This window comes from Lynx canadensis, chromosome A1 (genome assembly GCF_007474595.2).
Source record: "Lynx canadensis isolate LIC74 chromosome A1, mLynCan4.pri.v2, whole genome shotgun sequence".
Taxonomy (NCBI): Eukaryota; Metazoa; Chordata; class Mammalia; order Carnivora; family Felidae; genus Lynx; species Lynx canadensis.
In genome coordinates this window covers 58,242,115-58,259,291 of record NC_044303.2, presented here as the reverse complement: position 1 = coordinate 58,259,291, position 17,177 = coordinate 58,242,115, and positions in this window count along the sequence as shown.

Genomic DNA, 17,177 nt, shown 5'->3' with positions numbered 1-17,177 from the left:
CCACAAGGTTCATGTATGCTGTAGCATGTGACATAATTTCCTTTCTTTTTATGGCTGAATAATATTCCACTTTACATTTATAAATACCACTTTTTCTTTTTCCATTAATGTATCAGTGGACATTTGGATTGCTTCTACCTCTTGGATACTGTGAATAATGCTGCTATGAAAATGAGTGTGTAGATATCCCTTCCAAACTCTGCTTTCAATTATTTTGGATAAAACTCAGAAGTGGCATTATTGTAATTATTGTATCATATTGCAATTCTATTTTTACTTTAGGGATAAAATTCCACACTGTTTTCCAGTGTTTGCACCATTTTATAATCCCATCAATAGTGAACAAAAGATCCAATTTTTCCATAGCTGTAGCAACATCTGTTATAATGTTTTTTTTCATTTTTATTATTATTATTTTTTTTTTTACCCATCCTAATGGGTATAAAGTACTACCCTACTGTGTATTTTGTTTTAAGTGTATTTATTTTGAGAGAGAGAGAGAGAGAGAGAGAGAGAGAACATGGAGGAGAGGCAGAGAGAGGGAGAGAGATAATTTCTAGCAGGCTCCGTGCTGTCAGTGCAGAGCCCAACTTGGGGTTAAAACTCACCAGCCATGAGCTCCTGACCTGAGCCAAAACCAAGAGTCTGACACTTAACTGAGTCATCCAGCTACCCCACTAACTGTAGTTTTGATTTGCATTTCTCTGATTATTAGTGATGTTAAGCATCTTTTAATATACTTGCTATTTATACATTATTTTTGGAGAAAATCTATTCAAGTCCTCTGCTCATTTTTTAATTGGGTTATATGATATTTTGTTGTTAAGATATAGGAGATTTTTAAAAAATATATGTTCTGATATAAACTCCCTATTAGATGTTTGGTAAATATCTTCTCCAATTCTGTAGATCACAGTTTCATCTGCTGATTGTGTCCTTTGATGTACCTAAGTTTTCAATTTGATGTAGTTTCATTTGTTTATTTTTGCCTTTGTTAACTGTGCTTTTGTGTTGTCATATACAAAACTATTTCAAAGTCCAACCTCATGAAGCTTTTTCCCTATGTTTTCTTCTAGTTTTGTAATTTTAGGTCTTATATTTTAGGTCCTTAATCAATCTTGGGTTACTTTTATGCATGGGATAAGATACAGATCTATTTTCAGTCTTTTTAATTTGTATATTCAGTTTTCCCACCACCATTTGTTAACAAGACTATCCTTTCCCTGTTGAGTGATTGTGGCACCACTGACAAAGATCATTTGACCATATACACAAAGGTATATTTCTGGAATCTCCATTCTTTTTCATTGGCCTATTTGTCTGTCTTTAGGCCATTACCATACAGTTTGGTTGATTATAACTTTGTAATATATTTTGAAACTAAAAAGTGTTAGTTCCCCAACTTTTTTTCTTTTTATAAATTTTTCTGGCTATTCAGGGTCCCTTGAGATGGTATATGAATTTTAAGATAAGTTTTATATTTTTGCAAAAATGCTTGTGGTGTTATGGACATTTTAACAATAAGTCTTTCAATCCCTGAATTTATGTTCCTTTTCCATTTATTTGTGTCTTATTTTTCTTCAGCAAATTTTGTGGTTTTTAGTGTACAAGTCTTTCACCTTCTTGGTTAGGTTTATTTCTCAGTAGTTCATTATTTTTGATGTTATTATAAATAGAATTATCTTAATTTTATTTTCAAATTGTTCATTTTTTAAATTAATTGTTTATTTAATTGTTCATTCTTAACGTATAAAAATGAAATTGAGTTTTAGGTGTTGATTTTGCATCTGGCAACTTTGTGGAATTTACTAGTTCTAACAGGATTTTTTGTGGAATCTTCAGCGGTTTCTACAGATAAGATCATAGAATCTATGAACAGAGATAATTTTACTCATTTCTTTCCAATTTGGATGTCTACTACTTCTTTTATGCCTAATCATTCTGACTAGGGCTTCCAATAGTATGTTGAATAAAAGTGGAGAAAGCAGACACCATTGTTTTGTTCCTAATCTTAGAGAAAAACTTCCAGGTTTTCACCGCTGAGTGTGATGTTAGCTATGAGTTTTTCATAAATGGCCTTATTATGTTGATGTAATTTTAATCTATTATTAGTTTTTTGAGTGTTTTTATGATGAAAAGGTGTTGAATAGTATCAAATGAGTTTTCTGCATCAAGTGAGATGATTATGTGCTTTTATCATTCTATTTATGGCATATTACATTGGTTGATTCCCATATGTTGAACTATCTTTATATTCCAGGATAAATCTTACTTGAACATAGTGTATAGTACCTTGGTGGTGCTATTAAATTCAATTTATTATTATTTTTATTTTTTTGAGGATTTTTTAATCAATAGTCATCAGGGACTTTTTTTTTTTTTTTTTCATTTTGCAGTATCTTTGTTTGACTTTGATATGAGACTAATGCTGACCTCAAAGAATGAGTTTGACAGTGTACACTCTTCAAATTTTGGAAGAGTTTTGGGAAGATTGGTGTTAATTCTTCTTAAGTTGTAGAATTCTCCAGTAAAGCCATTCAGTCCTGTGCTTCTTTTTGTTAGGACATTTTTGATCATTGATTCACTATAGTCATTATTGATCTTTTCAGACTTTTTTTTTGGAGGGGGGAGTGCAAGCCAGGGGGAGGGGCAGAGAGGAAGGGCCAGAGGACCCGAAGTGGAGTCTCTGCTGATAGGCTTAAACTCATGAACTGTGAGGTCCTGACCTGAGCCAAAGTCGGATATTCAACCGACTGAGCCACTCAGGTCCCCCAATCTTTTCAGATTTTCTAACCTTTCCAGATTCAGTATTGGTAGGTTGTGTGTTTCTATGAATTTATCCATTTATTCCAGATTACCCAACTTATTGGCATACAGTCGTTCATAATATTCTTTTATAATCCTTTTCATTTTTGTGACATTGGTTATAATTTCTATTTTGTTTCTTATTTTTGTTATTTGAATATTCTCTCCTTTTCTTTTGTTAATCTAGAAAAGGGCTTGTCAACTTTTCTGAGCTTTTCAAAATCTCTTCATTTTATTGATTCTGTTAGATTGTTTTTCTATTCTCAATTTTATTTAACTCTGCATTTATCTTTATTATTTCTTTCCTTCTGCTAAATTTGGGTTTAGTTTATTCTTTTTTTCCTAGTTTTTGAAGATATGAATTAGGGCTGTTGATTTCAGATTGTTTTTAATTGTATTTATTTGCAACTATAAACTTTAATTTTTGCCCTATTTCACTTAATTTAATAAATTTTGGTATGTTGTTTTCATTTTCATTTGTCTCAGAGTTTTTTCTAATTGTGCTTGTGACTTCTTTTTGACCCTGTAGTTGTTTAAAAGGATGTGGTTTAATTTCTACATAGATTTTTTCAATTTTTCTCATGATTGGTTTCTGTTGTAATTCCATTGTGATCACAAAAGGTACATTGTATAATGTTAATCATCTGGAATTTTTTAAGTTTTCATTTCAGATCTAACATGATCTATCATGAAGAATGGTCCATGTGCATTTGAGAAGACTGTATTCTGCTGTTTTATGGCTCAGTGTTCTGTAGGTTTGTCAGGTACAATTGGTCTATAATTTTATTGTCTATAATGTTGTTCAAGTCCGCTATTTTCTTCTTAATCTTCTGTTTGTTTTTCTATCCATTATTTAAAGTATTACAGTCTCCAAGGGCACCTGGGTGTCTCAATTGGTTAAGTGTCTGACTCTTGATTTTGGCTCGGGTCATGATGTCATAGTTTGTGAGTTTGGGCCCCAGGTCAGGCCCTGCACTGACAGTGAGGAGTCTGCTTGGGATTCTCTCTCACTCTCTCTCTCTCTGCCCCTTCCCTGCTTGCATGCTCTCTTGAAATAAATAAATAAAATAAAAAAAATAAAGTATTACAGTCTCCTCCTCTTACGGTGTTGCTATTTCCCTTTTTAATTCTGGAAATAGTTGCTTTATATATGTAGGAACTCTGAAGCTTGGTGCTTGAATATTTATAATTGTTCATTCTTCTTGCTTAATTGACATTTTAATCATTATATAATGTTCTTCTTTGTCTCTTGACTAATTTTGGACTTAAAGTCCACTACACCTAGTATTAGTATAACCACCACTATTCTGTTTTTGTTACCAGTTGAATGGAATATGTTTTTGCATCTTATCCCTCTCAGCCTATGTGAGCACATAAATCTAAAGTCTCAAAAATTGTCATAAAAGTATCTTTCTGAAATAAATAAATGAATAAATAAATAAGTCCCTTGTAGACAGGACTTAATTGGATCCCAGTTGTTGTTTTGTTTTGTTTTGTTTTTACACATCCAGCTAATCCAGGCCTTTTGATTGGAAAGTCTATTCTAGTTATATTAAAAATAATTAATGGTTTGGAAGGACTTATTGTTGCTTTGTGAGCTGTTTTCTGTATGCCTTATAGCTTTTTGCCTCCCTCTTACTACCTTTCTGTTTCTTGGTGTGTGTGTGTGTGTTTTTTTTTTTTTTTTAATATTGATATGCTTTAATTTCCATTCTCATTTCTTTTAAGTATATCCAATAGATATTTTCTCTATGGTTACCATTGCAATTACATAAAACATCTTGAAATTATAACACTTTATTTTAAACTAATAACATCTTCAATTGCGTATGTGTGTCATTTTATGTAGCTTTATTTTGTCCCTTTGATTGAGCTATGTTTCTTATTTCTTTTTATGCCTTGCACATTTCTTTTTTTGGCTGGGATTTGGGCATTAAAAAACAAGACAAAACAAAACAAAACAAAACCAAAAAAAAAAAAAAAAAATCTTTCCCAATCTTTGACTACTTGGCTTCACGCAAGGGGAGGCCTTCACTTAGCTGGACTGGAGGTTCTAGGACCTTTTAGACCTTTTCTGATTTCTTCTTCCCCCTGGTGTCTGCCTGCAGAACTGCTGCTTCTTACTTCCGTGTATAGCCAATTCCATACTCAGACTGATCCCATGAATGACCAGAATCATGTGAGACAGAAACCAATCCCTTGGGCAGTCCCCGACTAGCCAGAATATTGGATGTGTGGTGCACTCTTTTGTTCCCAAGGGAGGAACCCTGGTATGGGGAAAGGGATGTCTCCCAGTTGCTTTGCCTTATTCAACAAAGAGTTGTGCCAAATGCCATAATTTTCCTATCCTTTTTGCTGGAATTCCTTCTGGTTTCACAATAGCCTTGGTGCTGTAGGTTTTCATTTGTTCTCTAGAATTCTCACAGAGATATTCTGGTCCATATATTGTTGTTAACTCCTTATTTCTGTATGGAAAAGAGGGCTTATAGTTTCCTAGGCCTCTATTTTGCTGATGTCACTCTTCCGTCAGATTTTGAAGGCATTACTTCACTGTTTTCTTGCTTTCAGTACCATTATGGAAAGTTTTGAAACCATTCTCTTTCAGGGTATTCTTATATTACTTATTTTTTTCTTTGGGGATGCTTCTGGATCTTTTCTTTGTTTCAAGTATACTGTTCTAAAGTAATATGCTTTGTTCTGGGTTACTTTTCATTCCTTGTGCTTTAAAATTTGGGGCCTTTTCAAACTGAAACTTTTTTATTATTATTCTTTTTTTTTTTTTTTTAAATTTTTCAACGTTTATTTATTTTTGGGACAGAGAGAGAGCATGAACGGGGGAGGGGCAGAGAGAGGGGGAGACACAGAATCAGAAACAGGCTCCAGGCTCTGAGCCATCAGCCCAGAGCCCGACGCGGGGCTCGAACTCACGGACCGCGAGATCGTGACCTGGCTGAAGTCGGACGCTTAACCGACTGCGCCACCCAGGCGCCCCTATTATTATTCTTAAAGGGCATTTCTTAAATTATTCAAATATCCACTCTCCTATTTTCTTTTCTTCCTCTCTTTTTTTCTCTATTCTCTTAATCAATAGTTATTATATTACTCTGAAATTGAGTCTTTTAGATTGATCTTCTAATTTTCTTATATTTTCTCTCCCATTTTCCTTTTACTTTCTCTTGCTCTATTTCCTGGAATGTATTTTATACATTTATGCTCCATCATATCTAATTGTTGCTGCTACTTCTTCTGTCTATTAAGATAAGTAGGGCCACTTTGCTTCTCATAATTAAGTGTTGCCATTTGGTTTCTGTCACAATGTGATTCCATTACTTTTTCTGGAATTTAACTATGACAGTAGAGATGGAGCTAAGGTGAAGGATCTAAAATTCATCTTACAAGGTATTTCTCCTGGATGAAGATATCATTAGGGGTTTCAAATCAGACAAGAACAGGAGCATCAGGCAAAAGAAACAAATCTGCTTCCACTGACAAAAAAAAAAAAACAACGCAGAGGGATTTTTTTGGGTTTGCATCATTCTGAGTCTTCCTAATTTACTCTGACAACCCCATTCTAATCCACAACGTATCATGATTTTCCAACTAATACTTTAACATCCAAGTTATAGTCAAGCTGCCAAATTAATCTACGTATTTAATTTAGCAATCTGAAGGCATAGCTCTGTACCTGATTTTTTTTTTTTTGTCAAGTAAGCTTTATGGATGAATGATCAAAAGAGATCACAGATACTTTCTTTTTTTTTAATTTTTTTTAATTTATTTTTTAAATATTCTCCAAGTTAGTTAGCATATAGTGCAACAATGATTTCGGGAGTAAATTCCTTACCCATTTAGCCCACCCACAATTCCTCCAGTAGCCCTCTGTTCTCCATATTTAAGAGTCTCTTATGTTTTTGTCCCCCTCCCTGATTTTTATTATTTTTGCTTCCCTTCCTTTATGTTCACACAGATACTTTCTGAGTTAAGGGTCCATTCTTGAGCTGAAAATTTGAAATCATGAGTTTCTAATTTTCTTTCTTTAAGCTCCTGTGCATGATTTAAATCACTAGCTCACTCCACAGACCTCATGCCCCTTCCTTTTTTGAAGAAATGGTTTATTGCAGAAGCCACACAATTTACCAAAGTGTTGGTTTATTATACCCTTTATTTCAGGTGACCACAGGTGATGATAATGTAAGTATCTAACTACCTAACACATCAACACACAATTATGACTAGCAGTAGCTATCTACCAATGTTAACAAAATTCTTGCTGTTTTCAAAATCACCCAGCTCTGAAAAAAAAATACAGATTTTTATTTTCTTGAACATCTGTTAATTTTAACAGCTCTATACTATTACTAGTCAAGTCTGGTTCAGTACCCACTAGAGTTCCCACTCTAGCTAATTGTAAAGAGCAAATAATTTTTATTATGTTTTAAATAGTTACTCTAATATTGGGAGATCTAGATGAGGGGACAGATCCTAAATGGAATATGCAGAAACTTCTTTCCTTGTCACATTAAAGAATGGGTCTGTCTAAGGGTCAGGGGAACCTACTTTGAATAAGAGACTGCAGAATATAAAAGCCATCTGCTGAGATGGGAAGATGTCATTATAGTTGTTTGACCCAGAATCATGTTCTCTGTGACCTGATTCACATTATCTAAACTACTCACTTTTGCCTTCCCTCATTCCCTGTATGACTCAGCTATAAACTCACATCACACACTAGTGAAACTCCTTTGTGGAATACAAGTCATAGCCAGAGTCCTAGCATGTTGGATGACAGTCTGAAGGAATTTTGAGGAAACCAATCTAAATGATCAGCTTCCTCTAGTTAATAAAGGAAAAAAAAAACAAATAAAAACAAAACAAAACAGAAAAAAAAAAACAAAAGAAGAAAAGGAACAAAAAGAAAACAGAAAACTGAGTCTAATTTCCAAACCATTCACAGTCTGATTTGTCAGCACCAATGTCACAGTGAGTGTCTGCTTATAACAGCCCTGCTTAAGACTAGCACTAAAGAATGTGGGAGAAAGGAAATTCTCACTGTAAGTAGAAGTAGGAGTAATATATTTTAGTTTCTTAATTCTAAACCGAAAATCGCCCTGTTCCTGGAATATATCTGATGATCAGGCCTGGTGTGACAAATTTGGAAAACTGAAAGCAAGAGGTGTGATTTTTCAGAATGAGGCACAAGTCTACATATACACATGATCCATGCTTTTTAAAATTTTTAATTAATTTAATGTTTATTTATTTATTTTGAAGGACAGAGAGGCAGAGAGAGAGGGAGAGAGAGAATCCCAAGCAGGCTCTGCACTGTGAGGGCAGAAATCTATGTGAGGCTTGATGCCAGGAACCATGAGATCATGACCTGAGCTGAAACCAAGAGTCAGTTGCTTAACTGACTGAGCCACCCAGGTGCCCCTATGTATGACTTTGTTAATGCTTTTCAAATGGGCGTTAGGACACTATGTGAAAGATAACATTTTACTGTGGCTATTGCAGTCACCACCATATATATATATATATATATATATATATATTTTTTTTTTTTTTTTTTTTTTGAGAGAGAGAGCACGTGAGCAGGGGTGGCTGAGAGAGAGAGACAGGGACAGGGGATCCAAAGCAGGCTCCACTCTTACAGCAGTGAACCCAATGCAAGGCTTGAACTCAAGAAAAATGAGATCATGACTTGAGCCAAAGTCAGATGTTCAACTGGCTGAGCCACCCAGGAGCCCTATTACCATATACCTTGATATTGTCTCAGGAATTATTTGCTGCCTCTAAATTCAAGAAATAATTTTTACAATATTTATACCTCTGGATGATAACCATGTGTATGTTAATATAATATTTCAGATGTCAACACTGGGAGAAGTGATACATGACATTTACTAAAAGCTAATGTAGTGAATATTTACTATGGGTCAGGAACTGTCCTAAGTGCTTCACATATTTTAACTCATCTACTATGCACTTCATTCTGTTATTATACTGATATGAGCACTCTGGCCCTTAGGATGGACCTCCTATACACCCAGAATATGGTTCACATATTGGGACTGTTGACATTACATACACATGAAGAGGGTGTGGAATACTTTATTATATATGTAACTGAAGTCTCTGAGGAGAGCAAGGCAGTTCTCTCGAGCAGACCCAAAATGTCCTGAGAGAGCACATGGAGGAGATGGCCTCAAGGTTTTTATTATGCTGAGGTGGCAAGGATGAAGGTGAGAGTTCCTGACAAGAGCAGGGGCTTTGGGTCTGAAACTTCCAGCAATGCCAAAGGATGCAGGACATGGCTAGGCTTTCTTAGCTTGTGTACCTGTGGGCCTCAAGGCAGGGAGCAGTTGTAGGAGGCCATTGGATATATTTCTTTTAAACTTAAGAGAGAGAGAGAACATCAACAAATAACTAAATGGAGTTGGTACTCCCTGTAATTCCATTATATAAAATCACTCAAGAAGAATATACAAATCAAAGAGTTAAAGAAAGGGTTACAGGGAGGGATGAAAAGGATGTTAAAGGGAGAAAGCTGGGAGGCACTAAAAGGGAAGCAAAGACAGGGAAAATGATTCATCATAAACAAAATTGGAAAGAAAGGAAAGGCAGGATAATAAAAATTGAACGTTATAAAAACAAAGTTTATGAAATACCATTTAGTGCAGACAGGCCTAGGAAGATAATGTTCAACATTAGTAATTTTACTGGAATGATAGATGTAGAAATAAATTTTAATTTTAGGAGTCAATGATTAACAAGCAGTTTGAAAAGGAAAAGACAAATCAAATTATATTTAAGGAGGACATAAGTTTGAGTGAGAGATTTCCTGTTTCTACCTCCCCCTTTGGTATATCTTTGTACTTTGAATAAGTAATTCATGGTTGCTTCAAATATTTAGAACATACAAATTAGCAATCATTCTAAAATCTATACTCAAACCTAAGCACTAGTAATAATTTGTCTTTCCTCCCATCCAAGTACTAACCAGGCCCGACCCTGCTTAGCTTCCGAGATCAGACGAGATGGTGGTATGTCCGTAGACTAATTTGTCTTTCCTGATACACATTCTCATTCATGGAATCTTATTCCACATAACTGCTCTGAAATTAGACACTTGTGTCAATGTTTCAAGGTCAATAGGTATTGATACATTATTATTTTAATAGGAGTCATATCATTACATTGTATTATGGATACATTAACATTTATTCTGAATTATGTCTATGTATTATTCTCCTGAAATGTACCAGTTCTAAATATACACTGGTACAGAATGTGTTATTTTAAAAATAATTTTTCTATTATATATATTATGATTATATTAACAATAATTATTAGTTTATTTCCCAAGAAAGCTGCCAAATAATATTAGCTGAGATTTCCAAAGTGTTATATATTAAGGTAGGTTTTAAAAATATATCATTCTGGGGCCCCTAGGTAGCTCAGTCAGTTAAGTGTCTGACTTCGACTCAGCTCATGATCTCCTGGTTCGTGAGTTCAAGCCCCACGTCAGGCTCTGTGCTGACAGCTCAGAGCCTAGAGCCTGCTTCAGATTCTGTGTCTCTCTCTCCCTCTGCCCCTCCCCTGCTAACACTCTCTCTCTCTCTCTCTCTCTCTGTCTCTCAATAATAAATAAACTTTAAAAAGTTAAAAAATATATATAAATCTGTAAGATATTATTTTCTTTGCCAAAGGTTATTCCAAATTCTCTTTTTACATTTTCAAATTGTCTTTTTGCCCACTTTTGTGTATTTTCAAAAATGTGCTGAATTTTCCAGATACTATTTGTTTTGGCAGAAGCTGGAAAATCTAAGCAACTTCACTCTTGACACAGAGATGTTGATCAGCCACAAGAAGTACAAAGAGAGCCAGTCACAAGTAGACCAGTGAGGATCATTTGAGAAGTAAAGGAGAAATGACCATCTGTGCTCAGAAGGCACCACAAGAAGAATGCTGTGTTTGGGACTGGAAAAATATGACCCTGCTATCTTAGAAAAATTGGTATCAACCTACTTTTGATTTATCAATGTAACAGTTTTTCCTGAAATAATTACTTTCTTAATTTTAGTCAAATAGAATTTATTTTGAGATTTCTTTAATTCATGCATTTTTTAAGAGTTCTTTTTATTTATTTACTTTTTGAGAGAAAGAGAGTGAGTGAGAGTGAGAGAAGAGAGAGAGAGAACCCAGTGCAGACTCTGCACTGTCAGTGTGGAGCCCAATGTAGGGCTCAAACTCTTGAATGTTGAGATCATGACTTGAACCAAAATCAAGTCAGCCACCTAACCAAATGAGCCTCCAAGGTGCCCCTGAATATTTTTTAATGTTTATTTCTTTATTTTGATTTTGGGAGGGGGAAAGAGAGAGAAAATACCAAGCAGGCTCTGCATTGTCAGCACAGAGCCCAATGTGGGGCTCAACCCAAGACCATGAGATGGCGACCTGAGCCTAAATCAAGAGTGGAACATTCAACCAACTGAGCCACCCAGGCATCCCTCATTCTGAATATTTTTACCATAGAGATGATTGTGGCCAAATGTGACAACTTTAAGTTTTAGATGTTGCTAATCCTCATTAATTAACCAGATACAAAGCTTAAATATTATATTTGTTAAACAAAATGTTTCAATGAACCTAGTTCTAAAGTCTTTTTCCCCCTATTTTCTCAGGAGAAAAAAAATCAACTTATTCTCAAAATGGAAACAGTCTTTTATATTACAAGTAAAAACAAAACAAAACAAAAAATGATTTGCAAATACTCTCAAGTAAACTCAGCATTTCCAAGTAAAAATCATCAGACAAGATTTCAAAAGACCAAGTATATACTCAATAGTTTGTTATCTAATATATGCAATGAATCCTATATCAACTAGAATTGAGTTGATATAATTTCTTTTGTTCTCATGGCACAGACATTTTAAAAAATTAAGTAGAGGGCAAACTGCTGGCTAATTTGCATTGAAAACCAAAATAAAACTATTGTTTTAGTGTCTTTTTGTGTGAAGTAAAAAGTAACGTGATAATTTCATGGATAAACACAGGTATGAATAAAATATGTATTTCTATAAAAGCGAACATAGTTTTGTTTTAAATGTTACTATAATTATCGAATTTATATTTTTTCTTAAAGAAGGTAACAGTTTCTCATGGTTTTAAACTACCTTGAATATTATAAATCTCTATATTAAACAAATTAACAATGTATGAACACAAAGCAGTCATGACAGTTTTGGAGAGAATCTAAAGGATTTGACTTTTATCATCGTAGGGCATCTGGGACTTGGAAGGACACCAAGACATGCTAGCTACATCTTGACTTCAAAGTAATTATTCATTTTTAACAACCCAGTGCCAATCAGGCATCAATGAAGAAAATAAAATCCTGCTGTTTTACCAATTTATAATCTTTCTTATTTCAATTTTGTAAGAAATTGATGTTAAATGTCAGAAAAGAAGTGTCTTCTTCATAATGAAGTCTCTTTGAAATACTGTTTGAAAATTCTTTGTGTCTTTTTTTATGTATTTACTTCAAGAAGATGCAATGGCTTTCAAGTCTTGATAAACTGTCCATTTCCCTATGGTTGTTTAAGAAATCAAAAATCAAATTTGTGAAAGGTACAAGATATCTCATGATAATGGATATAACAAACAAATGAAAAAGCCACACTTCTACTTTCTTGATAGCAACTTAGAAGCTTTTTTTTAAGAATAAGTTTCAAAAATTCCAATACAAGTTATGCTGCCATGGTCAATGTCTGGATAGGTAGTTGTGTTTCTTTAAACTGAAAATGCTCCCTGCACAACATGAAAATCAAGTGTGTAAGAACATTAAAATGCATCATCTTAATCAACTTTGGATAATTTTCCCTGAAAAGATAGCATAAAAATATATTTAAGTTGACTGAATCTTTAATCTTCTGTACTGTCCTGATCTTTAAAAAGCATCAAAAATAGACTCCATATGACTTCCTCTGACCTTTAAGTAGCATGAGTTGGTGAAAAAAATACTATTTTATTTGTACTTTACATATATAAGAAAACATAAATTGACATCTGGCTAGCAAAATTGAAAAAAGAGAGTGTAAAAATAGAACACATTTTAACAAAGAAAATTAAACATCTTCTGAGTACCTTAGCATTTTGGATCATATGCAGGATTTTATTACCTGTCCAGAAAAATATCACCATATAATTTTTTAGCAACCACATCGTTACTATTTAAAAGTAACTGTCACAATATTACTACCCAATTAAATATTATACTTCTGCATACAACCACGAAAATCTGTGAACTGGGTAATAGTTTATTCTTATTTTACTAAAAAGGAAAAATGTATCACAAGGAAGTTATGAAGGTCACATGAAGTAACAGAGCTAGGATTCTAGAATCCATGGTTTTATGTGTTACCTTTCAGATTAAATCATGCTTTTTCTTAAAATGAAAACAAAACATACGAACATGACTTCGGAGCCTAGAGTGATCTTGTTTCTGTCCCCCAACCTCCTTATCTTCATCTCACATGGCACCCTCTTAGTAATCGAACTTGGTTGGTCATTTAGTTTCTCCAATCTCTCATATTCCCTCCACCTTGAGGAGGTGAACACGCTCTTCCTTCTTTCCATTGCATTCTTCTCAAAGCCTCTTTAAATTAATTATTTCTACTGCCCTGTCTTTCCAATCCAGGATTAAAAATCACTTCCAAACAATAGCCTTTCAAGAAATGCTCTGATCCTCATTCTAATTAGGGTTTATTTCTATGAATTTACATGAATAGTTTCCTTATCTTAATAGTGCAAATTTAAATTGCAGTTATGCATTGATTAACATGATTAATGTATAATTACATTGAAGAACCGCTCAACAGAATCAGACCTTTATGAAGGTAATAATTTTTGCCTATTCATATACATCAATAGTTGGCATATTGTAGGCACTCAATTGGTATATAATGGTGAAAAAACATTGAATATTTTGATGCTATATACAATTTATTAATAGAAAATATGAGTATAAATATGCATTTAATGATTTATTCAATAAAAATCAAATAATACACTAATTTCATTTTTTAGATTTCTTATGTGATGTTGCAAGTCCTAACTCTGTATCTAAATTTTTTTCTCAAGGCTTTATGATCATTTATATAATCCTTTGATATCAATACAGAAATTCTCTTAAAATGCTCTTGTTATTTCTCTTCTGGCATACACTAGAGGCCTTACATTGTTAATTAGAATTTTACTTATAAAGAGAATGAAACAATACCCACAAGAGTTTTTTCAATAATTTTAAAACATCCTTGCTTCTGAATATTTGGAATATATGTTCAGAAAACTTTATTAAAGGGCACTGATCCTTTAGACATAACAAAAGTACATAAATAAACATATCAGATACTTAAAAATATTTAACACACAATAATTTTTCTGATTTGGTATGTTTGTCAACTTGCTTTAATATCAAACACTCCAAATAGTAGAATCTGCTTGTACCTAAAAATCTGTTTTCCCCCTTTTCCATAGTATTGAATTTATATGGGCACATAACCTATCCAGAATACAGATCATATGCCTCAGGTCTTTCTGTTTGTATTGAGGCAAGGTGTGACTATATTCTGGCAAGGGATATAAATGGGATTAATGTGTGTAATTTCCTGGTTGTTTCCTTACTAGGTAGAATTCTGCCTTTTATTTCCCCTTTTGCCTCCCACTGGCTGCTGTAAGCACCAGGTGGTCAGCTATCTTATACTGTGGGAATGAGAGACATTCCATCAAGATTGTGAGGTTACAATAAAAAGGGAGCTGGACTCCAGATGACTTCATGAAGCTGACTGCCTTACTAGTTCAAAATTTCACATGGCAGATGAATCATTTCTGATTTTTTTAAACCACTCTTATTTGGGTCTCTATCACACTCAGCTGATATCATATCTTAACCCATTCCCTATTAATAATTTTGCAAGTTAGCAATAAAAATGCACAAAATCATTTTATTAAATATTTCTCTTGAAGAAATTAAGATCATTCCTAGCTTGGCTTTACTGAAATCTTTATTTTCTTAGTTATTGGTAAACCTATAACTGATTGCTAGAGTACTACATTTGTTCTTTTGCTTATATAAACTTCTCTCAGAATTTTTTTTTCTTTATGTGTTCTATTAAATATTTTGTGTTTTAATAGTGTTGGGATTTTTCTAATCCCTCAATTCAATTTAGTAGGTCATAAAATTTCAGTTCTGGCTAATAAATCCCATCCATCCTCCAATGGCATTAATTAACTTTAGAAGATGTACTATGAAAATTCTCTTTTATTATATAATGAAAGACTTGGATGTGCTGTACTAGGTGGAAAAGGAGTCTGATATATGTGGATTTAGTTTCACCTTTACTCAAAATACGGTCCAATATCTCACTTAGCATCTTGTATCTCAATCTTTTTTCTTTTGTAAAATAATGTAAAGCAAGCATTTCTTGGTATAACTTCCTGAGAGAGGGGCTGTTCTTCTAGGCCCTTTGGAAAGCGTAAAATGGAATGTAAAAAAAAATTTTTAATAGAAAAAAGAATATATGTAACTCTTCAAACTTTAAAACTATTGAATATTTATCCTGGATATTGAATTATAAAATAATGTATGACCAGTAAGATAAGAGATATTTAAAGATAATTTTAAAAGCTAATAGTTCCTATACAAAAAATATTCCATTGAACTTATTGTTATATTTTTAAAATATGTAACAAAAATAAATTAACATGAAATTTATATAGAAAAGAGTCACCAGTGGTGATAGAGGTTTGAGGATAGTAGAGGCTCAAAAATAATCATTGTTGATGGATCCACATATCTATTAACAAAGGAATGTAGTAGGAATGCTGTGATCTTAAGGCCTAGATATCAAGATAAATCCAAGATTTTTAAGGCAATAGGTTAGCAGAGATAATTTCAAGTGAATCAATTTCCAGAATCCCAACACTCTTTCCTAAAAGGGATCTGCCTGAAGTGTTGCCTTTATCAATTCTGCTTTCCTAAGTCTTCATTCACAATGACGCTTCTCTTTCTACAAAAAACAATATGAAAGAAAAATAAATAGGAAATACCACATACCCATTCTCAAACTTAACATGATTCATTTCTGGACCCTTCTAGGACACAAAGAAGCAATGTGCTTCCAAATAATTTTCCAATTAGAACAAAGGGAGAAATATTGAGAGGGATAGTAATTGATTTCATAAAAAATGGCAACATCATGGCAAGACTCCATGCTTTAGATAATAGATAGCTATATTATAATCAGAATTCAGAAGTTAACGTGCTTATCACTCAAGCATGTATTAACATTTCTATTTGAACTGAAAAATTAAGTAAGATGTTTTCTGACAGAAAGGAAGTCTGATTTAGCTAATTTGTTTGATTATGGAAGCTGGCCTTGCCAATTAGTTCTTATATTAGACATTTTCTGAACATTGAACAAGATAAATCAGCAACACTAAAGTATTAATAAAATTTTATTTAATACATCATTTACTATACAATATGTCAGATATTACATCTTCATAATTTATAAATGTAGGAAAAATGTTAGTCATTCACTTAAAGATGTGTGAGGGTTTTTATGCTTATTCATGATTCTATTGTGGAACATGAAAGTAAAAATTCATGAAAGCCATTAGTATAGATTTCCCTTTTATCATTTTGGTGTTAGTGATGGTGTTGGTAATAGTAGTGCCTGTTTGTCAAACATCATGATTTAGTCCAACAAAATTCAGCTATTAAGTTGCAAGCAGGGAAAAAGAGAAGAGTGTGCTTACCCATGTTTGGATTTTTACCATAGAGGGCAATGAAAAGAGGAGCAAGTAAGGTCAGGATACTGAGAATGACTAAAATGACTAACAGTTGTACATAAATTTGATAGGCAGAATGGATACGGTGAAATCTGGGATCAAGTGGATATATTTATTTTTTTAAATACTTTTTCAATACTTATTTATTTTTGAGAGAGAGAGACAGATCGTGAGTGGGGGAAGGGAAGAGAGAGAGAAGAAGACACAGAATCTGAAACCAGGCTCCAGGCTCCGGGCTATCAGCACAGAACCCGACTCGGAGCTTGAACTCAAGAATGGCAAGATCATGACCTAGGCCGAAATCGAACGCTTAATCAACTGAGCCACCAAGGTGCCCCAAAAGTGAGTAGATTCCTGATGCTATTACATAATGTTCATGGTGAGGAAGGGGAAGGGAACAGAAAGCTGCTTTTAACCCTTAAAGGGCTATTTCTGTCAGTGTTCTCTCAAGGTGCAGTTGCTGGGAACATGGTTTATTCATACATCAGGGTGCAGTAATTTAAGATCATTTGGGATTCATT